The following is a 7,557-nucleotide window of genomic DNA, read 5'->3' as shown; positions in this document are numbered from 1 at the left end:
AAGTTACGTCGAGTTCGCCGGAAACCGGCGAACTTCCCGGCCATTTTCCGGCCAACTCAGGGATTGTTAGGAGGAATTGATTGCATGGTTGTGTTCTCGGTGTTGTGTAGTGTTGATCTGGAGGTGTTGGTGGGGTGAGGACGCCGGGATCGTCTTCTCCGGTGAGACAGAACGTTTTCCGGCGACCCCCCTGGAAAATTACAGTTTAGTACCTATAGTTTTAAAAACGATACAGTTTGGTCCCCCAAGTTTCCAGAACTTGCAAATTTAGGAGTCCTGTTTACAAATAATTTAAAAATCATATTTAATATTTATTTTTATTATAAAAATTTGTTTTTAATTTCTGAAAATTCTAAAAATTATTATTTTAATTCCGAAAATTATTTTTAATTCAAAACTAAATCTGAATTAATTAATTAATTAATTTTAGTTAATTTTTAATTGATTAATTGGTCAATTAATTCAAAAATTAATTGATTAATTGATTTAATTAATTATTAATTAATTTTAATTAATTATTTAATTAGATTTAATTATTTAAAAATGATTTAAAAATTCTGAAAAATAGTTTCGAGCTTTAAAATATTATTCTAAATTATTTTCAAGGCTCGATAATTATTATAAAATTGTTTTGAAGCCAGAATTGGCCAACCGAACCCTATTTATTACTCCGAAATTGATCCAACGCCTCGTTTTAATTCCGAAAAAAGCTTTAAAAATCATTCTAAGTACCCGAAAGCCTATTTATGACCCAAGACTTCTTTATAAATGAGATATCATTGATTATGTGACGTGTTATATGTTATATGTGACTTGTTGGTTGACTGTCGGTCTGTATAATCGATGTTTACATGTTTATTGCGTAACTTTCAATCCGTTAATCGGATTTGGGTAAAACGAAGGGTAGATAGGAGGATGTATTGAATAGAATCATATGAGTTGAATATTGATAGATGCTTATGATATGTGAGCAGAAGAGGCAAGACGTAGGAAAGGGAAACAGGTAGTTGAGGAGTAAGACGATTGTGATTGGAAGCTAGTGCAGTGTAGTAAGCTAATACCAGGCAAGTGTTCTGAACTTTCTCGAGATATTATAGTGATTGATAGTCTTGTTTTATATTACAAGTGCTTTGAAGCAATGAACCCTAACCATAAATCCAGCTATTGATCTTTAGCCGTAAACCTGATTCTTTCTAGACCATTGATTGTTGTATACCCAGATATGAACCACAAATATACGATACTACTCCACAAATACATACAAACTAAATACCATACACTGAATCGAATTACCTACATACTCAAACCATTGTATCTTATGCTTTGAAAGACCAAATCCTTGAACCCTGAAATGTTGATTCCTTTGTTATCTAATTCTTTCATTACCCAGCATCCAAGCTTTGAAAAGGCCATATTGATCCTCATGAAAACTGAAACCATTTCATTATGGAACATCCAATGTTGTTGATGATTCTGTTTATTGTTTATTATTGCTTATTCTGTTATTGTGTTAGAATTGGATTGTTTTTATAAAATTGTGGACCAGATTCGTGGTCAGACCATATAATGGTCAGGTTAGGCCAATGTGTGCCTGAGATCCAGTAGTTAGAGCAATGCTGTGTGCTTTGCTCGGGGTTAGTGCGTGACTGATCAGCAGCCTAACCTTGGTTTTTAAAATAAAAGTATAAGATCCAATTCTAAATCATAATTCATTGTCCACTTGATGTCATAACCATATTCACCTGATGATCATTATTTTCCAGTTTTGTCATTGTGACTTGCTGAGCTAGTTAGCTCATTTGTGCGATGTTGTTTATGTTCTTTCCAGTTAAAAAGGAACCATTTGGTAGCGAGGATCCCCAGTCCAGCGCGAGAGCTAGGGGTACAGGTTGATCAAGTTGAGCTAGTAGGCTTCTTTTGGGATAATTTAAGTTTATAAAAGTTTGTAATAATGTTTAATACTCAGTTCTGAGTTTGAATAATTGGGATTTGAACGGTTTGTAATATAAGTAGATGTGTTTGGCTTGTGTGCATACTTTAACCTGTTGCGATCCATGGTAGTTGGTAAGTAGGGTCACTGCATATTATTATTATCTTTATTATTGTTATAAGCAGGTTATAAATAAGGTGTGTGTGTGGAGCCCAAACTTCTGACCCGGGTTTCGAGGGCGCTACACAAGAGACTTGCTTTTATCACTTTTTCCTTTCTTGCAGTCAGGAGATATGTGGCCTCTTTCACCACAATTGTAGCATTTAACATTTGAGTTGTCTCCTCCGTCAGACTTTCCTCCTTTGCCTTCAGACTTTCTGAACCCTTTCTTATCAGAACTTCTACCTTTCATGGAAAACTTCTTTCCCTTTATGAATTTCCTGTAGGCTATCTTTGTGATACCCTTCACCATAAGAGCATACAGTTGCATCATCTCTGCATCAACATCAACTTCAGATAAACTTTCAGTTTCTGAATCATCATCATCAGAATTTGATGACTCTGAATCAGACTTTATGATGATAGCCTATCCTTTGCTCCTTTTTGAGGCAACCACTTTTAGAGATTCCCCCTCAACTTTAAGAGCAACTGTCCTTGACTTTCTTCCATGCCTCTTGCTCCTTTGATCCATCTCAAGTTCATGAGTCTTGAGCATACCATAAATTTCATCAAGAGTAGTTTCAGTAAGGTCATAGTTGTCTCTTATGGTAGTAGACTTCAAATCCTAATTTTCAGGAAGAGCTAAAAGGAATTTTAGATTTGAATCTTCAAGATCATATTCCTTGTCCACTAGTGACAGATCATTCAAGAGTTTGGCAAACCTGTCATAAATTAGTTAATGACTCATCAGCTTTTGAGTCAAAGTGCTCATACTCTTGAGTGAGTATAGTCCTCCTGTTTTTTTATTGTATAAGTTCCCTGACATCTTGTCTTCAAAGCATCCCATATCTCCTTTACAGTCTTGCATCCAATTACCCTGTTTAACATGACATTATCAATTGCACTATGCATCAAATGCCTTATCCTTGCATCCTTGGCGATAGATGAGATATCTTCAGGTGTGTAATCACTTCTCTCCTTTGGTATGGTCTTTGTTGGTTAATCAGCAACTGCAATAGAGAGCTTGGTAGGCTTATATGGTCCTTCATTATTTCTGTCAAGGTATTCTGGATCTGTATCTTTCAGAAACATAGCCATCTTCACTTTCCATATGGGATACTCAAAAGGTCTCAGTATGGGAACCGTAATAGTCTCATATCGACTGTGGGTTTGAGTGTTTTAAGTTTTTTGAGTTTTGGTGGGCTTAGTTGGGGTTTGTGTTTCTTCAGACATGATTGTTATTTGGATCTTTACTGTTTGTGTGTTAACAGAAAAGCTCTGATACCACTTATTAGGTTACACAACACTATAGAAGGGGGTTGAATATAGTGTTTATACAATCAAATCGATTTCAACACAAGTATGTAACAAAGATCAAGTATATTTAAATAAACTTTGTTACAATAGAACTGTTGTTCTCTCTCAGTGATGAACAATATCACTAAGAGCTGCTAGGTTACAATGAATAATGTTTCTCGATAATGATAACACATATAGTGTAAACCCTAAGCTGTGTTTATATAGTACACAGTTACAAGATATATTCTAATTGATGTGGAATATAATTCTGTCTCCTAAAATATATCAATCAGATATCATCTACAAGTCTTCTAGTCCTCTAACTCTTCATGCATATCTCCTTTTATTTTAGTCCAGATCTTCTCCTGTAAATCAGCCACATTCTTTATCCGAAGTCTTCCCGCACTTAAGTCCTGATATATATCTTCTGACGCCTTAAGTTCTTATATTAAGTTCTGAGTTCAGTAAGTTCTGATTTCAGTAAGTCCTGATATGTCCTGTTGTTAATTTCTGAAAACTAAACACAAATCAGATTAGACATGACATCTCAAATATATCTAACATCAGGGTTGGTACCCGTCGTGTCTTCATGTTCCCAAGTGAAGGCGTCCATTATTTTGGTCAGATAATCATTCAAGTCAAACTCTATTTTTGGTGTCACGTTTTGTCCAATAACGACATTCACGTCCCCTATAATCAAGCTGGCATGAACCAGGTTTTTTTGGAATTGTCATGATGACTAGTGAGTGTTTTGGCTCTTATCATCATTTTTTGTGTGTAAAGGGTGTATTCGACTCAGGTTAGAACCGTTGGATACCTCCAGAAATGTCACCAACTTATACTCAGTCGTCAAATTAATTTTCATGTCAATATGTAATTCTGTCAAACTGATGAAGTCGGACACCATCTTTGGGTGTACATCATGTCGGTATGTGGATATGTTGTTAGGCCCTTAATCAACTATAGAGGGGGGTGAATACAATTAATATGATTAACTAGACAAAGCTTTAACGTAATCAAATAATTTTTATATTAAACTTATAAAAACTTATTACACAAGTACTCTCTCGAAAGGATGAAAAAATATCCTTGATGGCTGCTAGGTTATACGAAAGATAAAACAATGTCGCAATGCTTATAGCATGAACCTAAACTATGCTTTTATAGAGCACAGCTACCAATGTATAAGGAATCATATTCTATTAATAACAATAAAACCTATAATATTGCTTCTGAGATAAAGTCCTCCATCGACTTGAAATTCCTGTTTCCTTTTCCTCTTCAAAGGTCAACTGATGTGACAAATACTGATCTCATCATCCGTTGACATCATCATCCATCGAATATTAACATCTGTTGATGTCATCATCATCCGTTGATGCTTATACTCATTATCCGTTGATGCTTGTAATCATCATCCGTTGATGCTTCTGACAATTTCTATTTGATATCATCAATTGCTCCTAACAATCTCCCCCTACTTGTTTATTATAAAATTATGGACAAGTTCCAATTGATTATGTCAAAACTATCTAAATGCAGGAACCAAGTATGCATATTCAATGTTGCTTCAGTGAATATCAGACTTTAACTCTTCATCCTGAACTGCTTCTTCAACTTGAGAAATGTCAGAGGTTAACTTCACTTCCTCAGCTCAGAATGCTTTCAGAAATCTTCCTTTAAACACCAGATTGAATGATTTCTGCTTCGATAAGATTTTCTTCAGCTTTGGCTTTTAATCTTTGAAATTCTTTGACTCTTCTTCTACCTTCTTATTTCCTTTAAGCTTCATGTCAGCAGTTCCAATAGCTTGTGATCTGAGAGATCTTTCACCTTCTGCCTGACTGATTTCCCTTATAACTATACCTCTAGTTGGTCTGTTAGAAGGTTCATCTTCATAAAGTACTTGAGAATTAACATCAATATCAGTATTTGCTATCTTTATAGAATTTTTAACGTCTTCCTCCATTTGCCTTAGTTGTTCAAGATCAACTCCAGAATTTTCCTTTGCAAATATTCTTCTACTTACTTCGGAATCAAATAATTGAATCCTTAGATTTTTGTAGAATATAGTTGTCTTTCTTCCTTTAACATTTAAAGTTTGAAGATATTGGCTTGCTTCAGCACCAGTTTCTTTCTCCAGAATACCTTGGTTTTCATCAGCAACAGTTGTGACTTGTGAAGATTTTTGCATTGTACTAGTCACGGTCAATTCTTCAACTTTTCTGTTATTCCTCTTGCTTCTTCTTCTAATCTCCTTCTGTTCCCCCTTAGTACCTCCATCAGAATTTTCATTAGCAGTACTTATCAATGATAGCTGTTTGCATTTAGATTTATCAATTTTCTCCCCCTTTTTGGCATCATCACCAAGTAGTAGAGAAAGAATCAGCTCCATTGAATTCTGTACTTAGTAAGTTGATCAGACATTTGAGCTTGATTTGCTTCCAATCTAGCTTGACTGGATTCAATTGAAATTTGTCTGGCAACTCTTGGTGAAATTTGTTTTTGAATATCCTGTTTGTTTCTGAATATCCTGATGAGTAAGCAGCTTTGAAGTAATCAATGATTCTTTAATCTGATTGATTTGAGTAGTTGTTGCTTCATGAGCTGTGTGTAAGGATCTGGCAACCAAGTAGATGCTTTTAAATGATTCAGCACATCAGTGTAATAACCCCAATTTTTGGAATTTTTGAAACCCTTATGAATAGTGATTTTGCTGATTATGCTGAATAAGAAAACTTTTCATGCCACACTATGTAAGGGTTCTGTTATTGATATTCTGAGATTTTATTAGTACTCTATATGGTATATAAGTGTATGTAAAGATCGTCAGAATCCAATTCCGAACACTTTGATTTTTCCCGGAAATCCACCAGATACAGAAAGAAGTGAGTATAAGGTAACAGGATAAATAGGATTTAAATTCAAGGATTTTAAGAGGGGATCATAAAAAGGAATATAAAATATTGAGGAAGGTTTAGGGGAACCCAAGTGATAAGATCCCGGATATGATTCCTCAAACGATAAACGAGAACGAAAGTTAAACGAACCATATAACAGATCAGCGGTCATTAGGCAAGCAATTAGGAGTTAATCAAGGAGGTTAGGGATGATGATGTCATCAAACCAACAAGAAGAAGACAAGTGTAACAAGATGACCTAAGCCTGATGACCTAAGCATGACAAGTGGGAAGGATTGGTTGGTTGATTGTGAGCCACACATTTTTCACCATGGTAAAAATTTAATTTAATTCCAAGACAAAAGGAAGCAACCAACCAACAAATATCATAACACAAATACAAATTGAAAGTTGACTTTCCCATTTCAAGAAGAAAGCTCTCGGCTAAAACAAACCCAGCAACTTCAAACTGCCATATCTCCTTCGATACTCACTCAAATGTTGTGTTCTATAGCTCGTTAGAAAGGTATTGAGATGGCCTACAACTCTTGTTCAAAAGTCTCTTCCAAATAAGCATGGTAAGACCCTAATTTTTTAGATAGTTCATATTACGAGCTTCGTTTTGATATGTGGTTCGTTTGATTCCGATGTACGGTTTAGGAGAAACGGCCGTTTTAAGTAACGACGTTTCACGAACGAAACATTACCCCTCGCCTTACTTTGAAACATAGGTTAAAGACCTTAAAGGACTAATTGGAGTATGAAACATTTATGTAAAGTGTAATAGGCAGTTGGTAAGACACTCGCGAAGGAATTGCCTTAAAACTCGTAATGGTTAATTTATTAAAAATGGTGGAGCCGAGGGTACTCGAGCGACTTAAGAGAATCAGTAAGCGCAAAGCGAGCGTTAGAGTCTAATTTGCTTAAAGTATAGATTTACAAGTGACTTCGGTTTAATTCCAACTTATATGTTGTTTATAGGTTACCAGACTCGTCCCGAGCCATTTGTAACCCCCAGTCGCTCAGGCGAGTTTTCTACCCGTTATACTGTTGTTGTGATGTATATGTGTATATGCATGATCTTGTGATAAATGCATATTTGTTATTAGAAAATTCTTGCGATATATTGTAGCATGTGATATGGTATATATGCATGCCTGTTTCGTATTCTTGATTTATATATCTGTTGATTCAAATGCTTATTCGTTGCATAATACCTATGCTAGAGATAAGCGGTATTTGCGTATACCCTTAGTATAGGGGATCAAA

The sequence above is a fragment of the Apium graveolens genome, chromosome 4, assembly GCF_009905375.1.
Source record: "Apium graveolens cultivar Ventura chromosome 4, ASM990537v1, whole genome shotgun sequence".
NCBI classification, from domain to species: domain Eukaryota; kingdom Viridiplantae; phylum Streptophyta; class Magnoliopsida; order Apiales; family Apiaceae; genus Apium; species Apium graveolens.
The sequence above is the reverse complement of the archived record's forward strand: the minus strand, read 5'-3'. Positions refer to the sequence as shown.